The sequence below is a fragment of the Schistosoma mansoni genome, chromosome 4 (genome assembly GCF_000237925.1).
Source record: "Schistosoma mansoni strain Puerto Rico chromosome 4, complete genome".
NCBI classification, from domain to species: domain Eukaryota; kingdom Metazoa; phylum Platyhelminthes; class Trematoda; order Strigeidida; family Schistosomatidae; genus Schistosoma; species Schistosoma mansoni.
This window is the reverse complement of record NC_031498.1, coordinates 28,688,132-28,701,680: the sequence shown is the minus strand read 5'-3', so window position 1 is coordinate 28,701,680 and position 13,549 is coordinate 28,688,132. Positions and strand designations below refer to the sequence as shown.

At 33.8% G+C, this 13,549-nt stretch overlaps 1 non-coding gene across 1 annotated transcript; it reads right to left on the bottom strand.

Annotated features, from left to right (window-relative positions):
- Positions 1-7,093: 7,093 nt before the first annotated feature.
- Smp_tRNA_02400_Pseudo_TTG.1.1 lies at positions 7,094-7,165 on the bottom strand. Its single transcript has one exon. It is a non-coding gene (tRNA).
- Between the last annotated feature and the right edge of the window lie 6,384 nt (positions 7,166-13,549).

Sequence of the window (13,549 nt, the reverse complement as noted above, 5' to 3'; positions counted from 1 at the left end):
TGGTATAGAGGTTAAGAGTTCAGACACCCGAACGAAGGTCGTGGAGTTCGAATCCTACATTCAGAATAGTAGATGATCACTGATGAGGAGTCCCATGCTAGCACCTAACGACTGTCTAGTACTTCCAGGTTTTCATTATTGGTCTAGCTTATATCGAATCACGAATTCAACTATTGAAATTTAGTTCATATATGAAACAGTTGACTATTGGTGACATTCTCTTCTCTACGATCGTCTTAACCTTTTACCACCATATATATTGCACTTTCGATTGAGAGTATATACTGTAGATGGCTTCCAGTCTCGATTGACTATGATCACCACTACAATAAGATTACGCGCCAAAAAACGACTTGGTCCCTTCGATAACTCACAAACCAGAAGGCTTTAACTGGTCCAGACAAAGTATATTTATTGGCTATCTCGTGCTATCGAAAGAATACTGAGACGTACCAATGAGTACAGGCAATAAGAGCGAAGCGTAAAAAAGTTCGAACCAAACAAGAAGGATAGCGGAAGGAGCAGTGACTTTGATACAGTTAAACAACAACGAGTACGATAAAACAATCACTGATACCATTGGTTATAATAATAAATGTTTTCATTATTCCAATCGTGTTCTCGTTGAGAAATGCAGGTCACTACAATACTACTTATATCTACCAACATCAGTAGAATACACCATAATGAGACAAATAAATATACAATTAAACAATAAGTCTTTTTGTTGTAGATTACTTACGTGTTCCATCGAATCGTGTTGCAATAGTATCAAGAAATGTATTTTGTGGAGCTAATAATCCTTTTCTTTGTGGCATAATTTATAGATTTTGTTTTCCTTTTAGCTAATATCCATTCTATTAGTCTCCAACTAGTTTATATTAGGAATCAAATGAATATTATTATGGTTTTATGAATAATATTGAATAGTTACTGTATAGTATACATGGTGATTCATTGATAGATGAATAGTTGTCAATAGAGGAGTACTTCCTTAATGTTGTTTTTTTGTTTTTTGTTTGTATCTTCTAATCGGAGGGTATTCCTTTCTTTGGAAGAAAACCATAAAAGGTATGTAATATTGATGTACTTTATTTGTAAAATTTAGATTGTATATATCCTAACAACATATTTCAATAATTTAAGAAAGATCCATATTAGGAACCATATTGGGAATATCTTTTTTTTCCCCTCAATTTTTAGAGTAATCAACAAATTATGATTGGTTAATTATTGTTGACCAATCAAAATGAAACTTGGAATTAAACGTTAGTAGTTTAGTAAAAGTCAGGTTTATAAAAAAAACAACTCAGTTTATGACAAATATGATTTATATTTCTTATTAGTTATGAATATAAATGAAAGAAGAAGTATTTAAGCATCACATGAAATAATAAATTACCATGGTAACAGTACCGATGAGCATATCCTGTTTAGAATAACTTCTACGTGACTTTTCTCAATGATAAGTTTTTAGTCATGGTATTATTTAGAGTCAGGGAACGTTAGATATTTGCTTTGTGCTGGTATGTAACCTCAGATTGGTGTTCACACATGAATTTTCAGTATTAGTGGAGAACAGTTAATTATTTGAGTCACTGAGGTTGCATTTCATTATACGTATTAGCAATGGTTCAGGACCTAAGTGAATTTCGTAGAATACAAAAAGTTAAGATCCCATTATAATGTAAGTCATCAGTGAACATGCGATTATATTTTAAATGGTAAGTGATCCTTGATGGAATTGTTATCGGTCATTGCTGCTTAGCTCCAGTGTAAGATAAAAGGTCTCTCTATTCCTCCCAGACGGATATTTAGTTATAATTTATCCGTATTGTGAACATGTTCAAACACAGTCACTATACGGAACATTGCTTATAAAACAATTTATGAATATTCCAGAGGAGCATATACGAATTACTATAATATCCACAAAACCCCTTCTGATATTAATCAACATATGCTCACTGGTGACTGACTTCAAGAGGTATTTCCTGCAAATCTAGTGAGAAGCAGTGACCAGTGAAGTTCAACCAGGTCTGGTGTGAGATGGTAACTCATTGAACGCAATGGTGGATGTGTCGCTCAATTTCGTGGATCGGTTGAAGTTAGACATTAACACCGTTAGATGCCTGATCAGTGGTTCTAGAGGTTAGGCGCTCGCGCGCGAGACCAATAGGTCCTGGATTCGAAACTCGGAAGGCGGAATCGTGTATGTGCACTGATGAGGAGTCCCACACTGTGACGAGACGGCCGTCAAGTGTTTAAGGTCTGATCCACAAGGCAGTGGAGTGACGTCAGCAGATGCAGTACCACGGTAGCCGATGACCAACAATTGGCTCTTACGCCATTTTCCCCTCATGATCCGGGAGCCTATGTGAACCATTTAGTTTAGAATCTGGATTTTCCAACTCCTCTAGGTGGGTCCTCCATATCCACCAAACCGATTAAAGCACCGGACATTCACTTCTCTTCCTCTCAATTTCGTAAACAACACCTCCTCGACGAGAAGGTAGTCAGTAGGACTTCCCCTCTTAGTGGTTGTATGCACATGGTTATGTGAAAGCATTTGGAGAGAGTGAGAGCTGATTCCTCCCACTCTCAACCGTACCAGGGCATTTGAAGGCATTACATAAGATAAATAACATAAATTCTACTGTTTATCACAATTCAAATACAATATTTTAATTCCCTAATGTAAACATACTATGTCATCCTTATTACTGACACTTACAACTACCATTCAAGTAATATGTTGTTTTTTCCAAGAACCATTCACTTCATAACCTGTTTTTCCTTATCTGTATGCTTGTTTAAAAAGAACATTCATTATATGTGTATATTATTGTTTTTATTATTGATAATAAATATACAATGAAATGATAAGGTAAACATGTAAAGAAAAAAACCCATTACAAACACATTAACAAACAAGTGTGAAATGGTTGACAATGTTGTATACCAATGTTAGTTAACAAGTATATAATGAAACGACACCATTTATTTTGTTTGTTTTTGTTTGGGGGGGAGATGTTGTACCAATTATTTTGATATATATTACACGGATACATACAAGTGAACAAAGAAAAAAACAAAAAAATAATTCTGATAAATTATGCCATTACTAGAGGGGGATTTTGTGGAGACTTTAGTAATTTTATATAGTTGAAATCATGAGTCAATTGAAGCTAGATCACAATGGAATACTTAGAAACACTGGACGGCCGTCTCGTCTTATTGTGGGACTCCTCGGTAGTGCTCATCCATGATCCCGCCTCACGAGATTCGAACCCAGGACCCCCCCCCAGTCTCGCGCCAGAGCACTTAACTAATAGATCACTGAGTAGGCCGGCATCCAACGGTATTAATGTCCAACCTCGACCAATCCACTATTGTTTATCAAGTAGAAAGAGGTATATTCCTGGAGTTCTAGTGAGAAGTAAAGACCAGTGGAGTTCAACGAGGTCTGTTGTGAGATAGTAACTCATTGAAGACAATGCTGAATGTGTCGCTCAATTTCATGGATTAGTTGAAGTCAGACATTAACATCGTTTGGTGCTGGCCGGCTCAGTGGTCTAGAGGTTAAGAGCTAGCGCGCGAAACTGATAGGTGCTGGATTCGAATCTCACAAGGCGGGATCGTGGATACACACTGCTTAGGAGTCCCACACTGTAATGAAACGGCCGTTCAGTGCTTTTAGGTTTCCCATGGTGGTCTAGCTTCAATTGACTCATGATCTCAATTATTAAAAAATAAATATTTTCCATTTAAATTATAAACATAATTTTAATGAAAACAATTGAATAAACCATTTATTGGTGTATGAAAGTTTTGAGAATTACACTAATGTAAAACTCCTCACAAAGCTTCTATTAAGTAATGCTAGTTTAAGTTATATTCTTGTAATTTAACAAAAGTAAAAAAGTAGATTACATATATGTTGTGAGATATTGAGATGTATTGTAATGTAGTTACCTTTGGAATCATAACCTTATTCATAATGAAGAGGATAACAAATGTTGCATTCCCAATACAAAATAAATTTTGGTTAGGTTACCTAGTACTTAGATTTTTATCATGAGAGGTTTGTAAGGTTTGTTCATTTGATAGCTAGATAACTTCAAGGACTGAACTTAAGTCGATAAAGACTAAGAAACGAGGAGTAATAAGTCAATAATTAATTCTAGTACGGGATATGGTCATGTACCATAAAGGAGTTGTGTAGTCAATAGATGTACAAAATTAGGACCACTAAATGCTAGCTTATTGGTTTTTAGATAGCATGTTTGTCAACATATCCGAGGAACTGCTAAAATTCCAACTTGAAGCTAGTCACTAATGAGCACATGGTTATTATCAGAGTGTGTATTTGTGGAGATTGTAGTATTTTGAAATTTAAATTTACGAATCAGTCTAAGACATCAACATCATTGGATACTAACTCAGTGGTCTAGAGGTTAAGTGTTCACATGCAAAACTGAAAGTTCAAGATTGATAAACCGCATGCGGGGTCGTGGACGCGCACTGCTGAGGAGTCTCATACTGTGACGATACGACCGTCCAGTGCTTTCAGGATTTCAATGGTGGTTTAGTTTAGACTGACTCATTAATTCAACCATTATAAATTTTATTCTAGAAAATACTGATAACGTTTTTTAAGATATTTATATGCTCATAGATATATATTTCTATACATATCACTTCAATTTATAACACACAAGGTATCCTGGTATCTGAAATTGCTTATATTTAACTCAATCAGTTCTTCGTAAGCAGAATTTCAAAACTACTGAGTGTTGGTATTGTTGTAGTTAAGTGGTTCGTCATACACAAAGTAGATTATCTGTGACCTCAGCAAACAAAATTTGAACATAAGCAGTTTAGAATAAACATGTACAATCTATTGTTGATCGTTTTCCAGGTCCGTCGGCTGGAATCTTTTCAATTGGTAGATCATATGCTAATCCTTGTTTTTTTAATCCCATATCTTGATACTTAGTTACAGATAAAGTTATCATAATCCATTGATTATTCAGTGAGTTACTTACTTACGCTTGTTAACGTTCATGGAGGAGCGTAGGCCAACCACCAGAATTCTCCTTCGAAGCCTGTCCTGGACAATCCTTTCCAGTTCTTTCCAGTCGTCATTCATTCTTTTCATGTATGATTCTTATTCTCGACGTAGTATGTTCTTTAATCTTCTACTCATTGGGATATTACAAGCATATTATTTATTTACTTCCTATTTTCCGTTTTCCTTCAGGACTTCAATTTAGAGTTTGTCTAATGATGTAGTTCAGTGATTGCCATAGTATATGCTGTATCTACCTTCGACGACTTAATTTCCTCTTCAATTAGAATCTGGTTTGTTCTCTCTCACAGTAGATTCTTGTTGATGGTATATGTTCAACGGACATTTATTATCTTGAGTAGAAAATTCTCTATAATTACTTATACCTTTTTGATGATGGTTGTGGTAGTTATCGAAGTTTCAGCTCCGTATAATAGGACTGTTTTGACATTCGTATTGAAGTTTGTGATTTTGATATTGGTTGACAGTTATTTCGAGTTCCATATGTTTTTCAACTATAAGAATACGTGAAAGTTTCCAATTTTTTGAGAGCTTGTCTATCACGTGTGATTGATAAACAATAACATAAGCATATCAAAAAAATTTCTTTAATCCTTCCCCAGTGAAAATAATTGAAAGCAATAAATTATATTGGAAAATTACAGTTCCAATTTCTAAAATGATAACAGATAGCTAATCAATGACATCAGTATAAGTATCAAGCCCAGCCGTTTCAAGTTCAGAACACCAATAACAGCCTCTGCAATAATCATCATTATTCTCAAACATACTGAGTTTATATGCCAACCAAACAGACCACATCGTACCATGAAATAGAAAATAACATTTACATAAGATTTGGTCAAATGTGACTGTGAATAAGGGGAAACGTAATTAATACAATGGGTATAACTCAAGAATGGTAAATCGTATAATAATAGCCTATAAGTCAAAATAAAGCTAGTAATAAGAGGGACATGAATATGAATAGTTTATTTACTTATCAATTATACGATAAAAAAATATATGCATAGTATTGATTCATGGATGGATCCCAAAAATTACCATTCATTATTCTTATCTGGGATATAACAATTATAAAGTCATAACCAAAATATTGATCATAACTGTATGGTTAGGTAATCAGTTTTTTGCATAAATCAATAAAATTACCAGTTATTTCATAGACCTACTGACAGATTATATAATACGAATACAACATTGTAAACAAAGATGGACGGTGACCAGGAGTGGAATCTAGTTTGACACGTTTCGTCTTATTTAGGACTCATCAGCTGGATGTACCTATATCTTAGAGTTGATGTTCACTCTAGCAATCGAACCCAATACCTTTCGCTTCAAACACCATCACATTATCCACTTAGCTACTAAATCCTGATAATCACTTGCTTGTTCAATGAGGTGAAGTTTAAATTCACTTAGTTAATTTGAATACAACATTGTTTATATTAGTATAGAACTATTGTTTTTTGAAAATAGAATTCAACTAAAATTCCTTAAATAAAACAATGTAAGTTATTTTTCATTTGATGTTGTTGACTTGTGTCCTCTCATTGTTATTTTAGGACTTCAAATGATCAGTCAATTGTTGATATTATCTGCATCCTGTACTTGGCTTATTGTTTATTTTGAAAATAAAAGATTCATATCAAAATATCAATTGATTGAACTATGTTTTTTTTTTGTTTTCTCTTTCAATTTTTCAACCTTCATCAATGAATACTGACAGTTGTTGATTTACATGTAGACTATTTACTTAAAGAGATTTGCTTTTGAAAACTAAGAATAGTTTTGAATTAACTTGATGTTGTTTTATTTGAATCATTTCATTGATGTTTAAGACTGCAATTGATTAGTCTGTTATTGGTATATGTACATACTGTGCGTATTGCCTCAATATAGCCTTAATTCACAAGCATTATAAGCAAAGGTGGATAGTAGCTAGCAGTGGATTCCAGGACGCGCTTTTCACTCCATTTAGGACTCATCAGCTGGAGTTGATGTTCAGTATGGGACTCGAACCCAGTAACTTTAACTTCAAACGCTATCGCATTACCAACTAAGCTACTGAGTCCTGATAGCTACTTGCTTGTGCAACGGGGTAAAGTTGAAATTCACTTGATATTATCTCTTTGAATCTACCCAAATAGGACGAAACGCGCGTCCTTGATTCCATTGCTAACCACTATCCACCTTTGTTTATATATATATTTATTGTCCTAGAAACTAACAGAAACCAGTTTGGAGTTTTTTATTATTATTATTCTAATTAGAATGATTTTAGTTGTTATTCATTTCTAGTATATTCCCTATTTCATCTATCCTAAATAACAAATAATTGAACAAATAAGTAATGAAAGGAAAAAAAGCAGAAAGAAGAGTCTATGATAAACTTTCACTGTGTTGTTTTTTTTCCCCTAGTTAATGAATTGAAAAGTAAACAATTTCGGTACTATTGATTATTCTTTTGTCCATGTATGTGTGGGGATAATTGTATCCTATGCGGACTGCATCGATATTACCTGAAGTCAGAAGCTTTATAAGCAAAGATGGATAGTGGCTAGTAGTGGAATCCAAGATGAGCGTTTCGTCCTATTTGGGACTCGTCAGCTGGATGTACCTGGATCTCAGAGTTGATGTTCACCCTATGACTCGAATCCAGTACTGTCCGCTTGAAACGCCATCACGTTACCGACTTAGCTACTGAGCAATCATGTTGTAAATTATGTAATCAGGATTTTTGTATTGTGATTATACAACAAATACGATATATGGTTAGACTTGGTAGAAATTGAAGACTGTCCACCTTGCCAATTAGTGATCGCCAGTTAAATGTTATCAGTTCATGAAGTAACATATGAATAATGTTTATTCATTTTACTGCATATTGTCAGCCATCATGATATCATTGGTTGTACTTTCTCGTAACTTGTATAGCGAAAGGTCATAAGCGTTTCATAAATGCGCCATAATGGTGTGTGCAATCAATAGACATAATGATGTGTTGAAACAAACGAAAACAGATAACTTGTTGAAATATCTAAATGACAGGAACAGGTAGCCCAGATATTCGAGCAAGCTATCAGATGTTATACCGCTAATTTTTACATATTAGTGATGTGTGGGCGAGAATGATAATGATTGGTTGTTTGCTTAGTCAAAGCTTTAGATAATCTGACAGGCGTCAGATGACTTATATATTCTCCTATCCTTATTATTACTATTGATTGTTGTTACATTGTGGAGGTTTGCTGTCGGTTTTTGGTGTGAAATATATTTACGTTCTAGTCAGGCTAATTACGTGTTCTTGATCTGAGTTGTGTTGAAGTCCTGTAGAATAGACACCGGAAGGTAAACTAACGTCCTATTCGTGTATACAAAGAAAGCCGAGAGTTATAACAATCAGTTGAATGAAAATGTATAATTTCCTTCGTAGAAAAAAAAATTTGAATAGCTGTATTTAAAGATACTGTGAATATTGATTCTTTGTTAGACCCATTTAGAAAAAACTCCTGAATTATCACTTAAAAGATAATTTAACGGTAAATAATATGAGGCATACACAAAATATACTCTAGCACTGACTGATTAGAGGAACAGGGATTATCTAGTCCATAGTGAAGATCGAATTCTACCAATCAAGTTTCAACTTAGATCAAATATTTTAGTGCAAATGTCTGAGACTATAAATCAAGGTGACCTGTATGGAGCAACATTATTGTAATGACCACAGATACACTATTCAGATGTGTGTCAATTAGCGTTGAACACAGGTCAGTAGTTTTCTGTTGACTTCCTGAAATGACTTAACACTAGAAAAATTGGAAAGTCATCCATCTCTTCATTCAAAGTAGAACATTCACACTATAACTATATCATGGTCCAAAATCATCTGATTTTCTAAGTTATTGTTAACAAATGTCCATTTATTTTATATTCTCTTTCAATAGACAGTTATCTGTTACGATCCATACATACACTACTTTCAATTGAATTCATTGGTTTCAGATGTTCGAATTTTCCCACTAACTTTCAGGATTACAGTTGATTAGTCACTTTTTGTCATATGTGCATCCTATAAGGATTGCCTCGATTTTGCTATTAGGCCTTAGGAATTATGAACAGAGATGAATGGTGGTTAGTAGTAGAATACAGGATAACTGTTTTATCTTATTTCAGACTCGTCAATTAGATGTACCTGCATCCCAGAGTTAATTTCCACCCATATACTCAAGCTGTAACTCGATGACGTTTGAAGAAAACAGTAATGAATTCGAGTCTCAGAGTGATCATTCAATCTAGGATCCAAGAACATTCAGCTGACGAGTCCAGAATAGGACGAAACATGAGTTTAAGATTTCACTGTTTATCATACTTTCACTTTGTTAATTTTACTACACTTAAAACTATTATGACACGTTCAGTGAATATGGATAAACGCTTTATTACTTTATTATTATTGAGACATTTATATATTTAATTACAAATTATGATGAATAATATAACCATAAATACAATTACACACTTTTAGTAAATCAAAATTTCAAAAAGAAAACATTCTCTTCGAAATTGTTTTTCATTTTCATTGATGTGTTTAATATTAGTTAAGATTAGTATTCCATGCACAAAATTGTTGCTATGGCAACCAAACAGCACCTAAACATTTGATCAATAAAGAAAGAACGAATCGAGCAAAGAAATTTATTTTCAATTAGTTTTTCATCATGGCTGTACACTAATATATATATATATATATATATGATTTACAATAATGAATTAACAGTCTTCGTGTAGATACGTTACGTAATAGTTATATAATGACATATCAATTATAAACTAACATGAATTAAAAATGAACAATATTTGAGCGAACAATTGTTTTCAATAACTTTATCATCAGGCTCTACAGTTATAAGTCCATAATTATAATATTTTACAAAGTCCAAAATGAGTATATTGACTGATAAACATTGTGAAGCTATCCGGAAACTAAAATTGAATGAACACATTCTTATCACTAAACCTGATAAAGGATCCGGCACTGTAATTCTAAACAAAACAGATTACTTAGATAAGATGAATAACCTACTGCGTGATCAAACTAAATTCCAAAAGCTTGGTTCATGTAAAGACCACAATGAAAAGACTGAACGCCAACTAACTGAGGCATTAAAATTTTTAAAACAACATCAATACATCTCTGAGCATACCTATAATGAGCTCAAGCCTTCTGGAACATATACTCCTCGACTCTATGGCCTACCTAAGATTCACAAACCTGAGGTTCCTTTACGCCCAATTCTGGACATGTCAAACTCACCATACCATTCAACAGCAAAATGGTTAGTGAAATGATTGGAACCATTACACCGAGAACTGGTTAACCACAGTGTTAAAGACGTGTTTGAATTTGTGTATTCAATAAAAAATAGGAATATAAATGGTAAAACCATGCTATCACTAGACATAGCATCTTTCTTCACTAACATCCCCCTGATTGAAACTATCGATTAAATATGTGAACAAGTGCTAGAAAAGAAAATAGGGATACCGATTCCAATAAATAAATTGAAAGAACTCCTGTTGAAATGTACTATGAATATCTACTTTAAGTTTAACAATGAATTTTACAGACAAGTAGATGGAGTAGCAATGGGATCACCACTAGGCCCGATCCTTGCTGACATTTTTCTGACCAAACTGGAAAATGGACCGTTAAAAGACACCTTAAGTAAGCTAGACTACTACTGTCGATACATAGATGACACACTAATCGTATGCGACGAAATGGTTGACAAACAGGAGATGTTAGACTTTTTCAATGACGTCCACCCAGCTATTCAATTCACCAGCGAAGAAGAGAAAGACAATAGTATAGCTTTCCTCGACGTCATACTTTCTAGAAGGAGAGATGGTTCCATCAAACGAAATACATTTAGAAAGAATACATGGACGGGTCAGTATACCCATTTCCAAAGCTTCACTCCTCTTCAGTATAAAATAAATTTGGTTAAATGTCTCAGTCACAGAATCAAGCTATTATGTTCTGAGGACACTGTTGAGAGTGAAATAGATATACTGAAAAACACATTGCGAAGGAATGGCTACCCGGATAAGTTCGTTAAGAAATACCTAGTAGAAAGTACTGTTAAAATAAGAAGAAATTGTGAAACAGTGAGTAAAAAAACCTTGTATTTGAAACTGGACTTCAAAGGTGACATAGCGAGTGATATTCTAACACGCCGACTGAAAAGATCGGTTGAAAGGACGTTTTACACCGCTAAGCTACACGTCACTTTTTCAACTAAACCAGTACTCACACAATTAATCAAGGATAAGTTACCGAAGATGGGCTCTTCCATGTGTGTATACCAATTCAACTGCTCCTGTGGAGCTAGTTACATAGGCCGTACTCAGAGGGCTTTATCCTTGCGTATTCGTGAACATGTACCAGCATGGTTGGGAAAAGGCGTCACTAAATCCATTAACAGCGCCATCCTTTCTCACTTGGTAGACAGTTAACATTAATTAATTGGAAGAAAGAGGATTAATACTAATCAAAGTTATTATTCGAAAATCAATCAGTTGCTACGTTGCATAATATATAAAAGAGAAGAAGGAACTAACAAAATATTTTGATGAATGGTCAGTAATATGGTAGTTATGCAAGAATCAAGAGAGGAATATTGAGAATAAGTAAAGTACAAAAATACAAAAAAGAGGGGGGAATACGAAAATTGTTTACTGAAGTTCTGCTACAAACACTTCTTTTGAATACAAAGGTTCGGTTTGTGAATATGGATTGCGATTGCTTCAGCTATGGGCGAAAAACGAGCTCGTAAACCATGCGGCAAATTTGATGGAATATGTTAGATAACCTTAAAAACTTTATTCAGATTAGCTTGATGACCTGTATCCACCAAGTGAGCGAGAATAGAACTTTTAATCACCTTTACCTATCCTTTACTCAACCACGACGGATGGTGTTCTGTTATTTGTTGACGAACTTGCCGAATTGTAAGCCTTATATAAATTAAACATTTGACTGAATTTTTATCGATTAATTTGTATGATATACATAGAGGTCTTAATTCAAGTAAATGCACACTATATAACCAAGTAATTACTATATTCAAAATGGTTGTCATCATTATTACCCATCTAGAATATTCTGAAAATATTCAACAAATGAAACATCTAATATTCGTTAACTTTTATTATTATTAATTACAGTGTGATTGAATGATAAAATTGAAATATCCCGAACATAAATATTTTTCAGTATGGGGTGGTGGAGATTTTTAAGTGTTTCATTGAGATCATGAATCGGTCGATGTCTAGGACTCCTAGGTTTTCAGTGATGATCTAACATTGATCGATTCATGATCTTAATTAAAAACATAAATATTTGTTTGTTTATTTGAATTCTGCCATGTTTTAATAAACTGGTTACCTTGATTATTCACTTAACAACAAGATAACTGTAAAACTCATTTGATACAATCAATACTGAGTCCCAGTTTCAATGGGAACATCATCACAGGTGCCGATACTTACACACTTACTTACTTACGCATGTTACCCCTCGTGGAGAAATATAAGTCGTCCACCAGCACTCTCTATCCATTTCTGTCCTGGACAATCCTTCCCATTTAGTTCCAGTTGCCGTTCATCTTTCACATATCTGCTTTTGTTTCTCAACCTAGTGTGTTTTTTGGTCTTCCACTTTTCCGTACCCCTTCAGGATTCCAAGTTAGCACTTCCTTCATGATACAATTTGATGATTTCCTCAATGTATATCTTATCCATTGCCAACAATCCTTTCCACTTCTTTCGAGTTAACATTCATATTTTTCATATTTGCTTCTATTTCCTAAAGTAATGTGTTCTTTTGGCCTTCCACTTTTCCGCTTCTTTTCAGTATTCCAAGTTAGGGTTTGCCTCGTAATGCAGTTTGATGATTTCCCACTGTTTGTCCTATTCACTTCCAACATCTTTTGCTAATTTTCTCTTCAGTTGGAAGTAAAATAGGACAAAACTCGAATACTAAATTTCATTGTTAACCATTAATTAACCATGCATAAAACATTTGTTTGTTTGTTTGTTTATATGGATTCAGAAAAAAGAACTCTAATAATAATGATCATTTTATTGTTTCTCTTAGATACCATAATTTTTATTTTCTGTCACCCCCAACTACAACTATAAATATTATATTATCAGATAATTGGATAACAATAAAAACAATCATAAAATAGACATTAAATAGGAAGAAGAATATAGTTGTAAACTATCAGAGAATGAATATGAAGTAGATCCAAAGTTTCGCCTAGTAATCTGCTCCACGTTTTTTTAAGGAAATACTTCTAGGAAGTATTTTCCAGATTGCCAAGCGAAACGTTGAATCTAATTCAAATTCATTCTTGAAGAGTTTACAAATATATTCATCTTATTTAA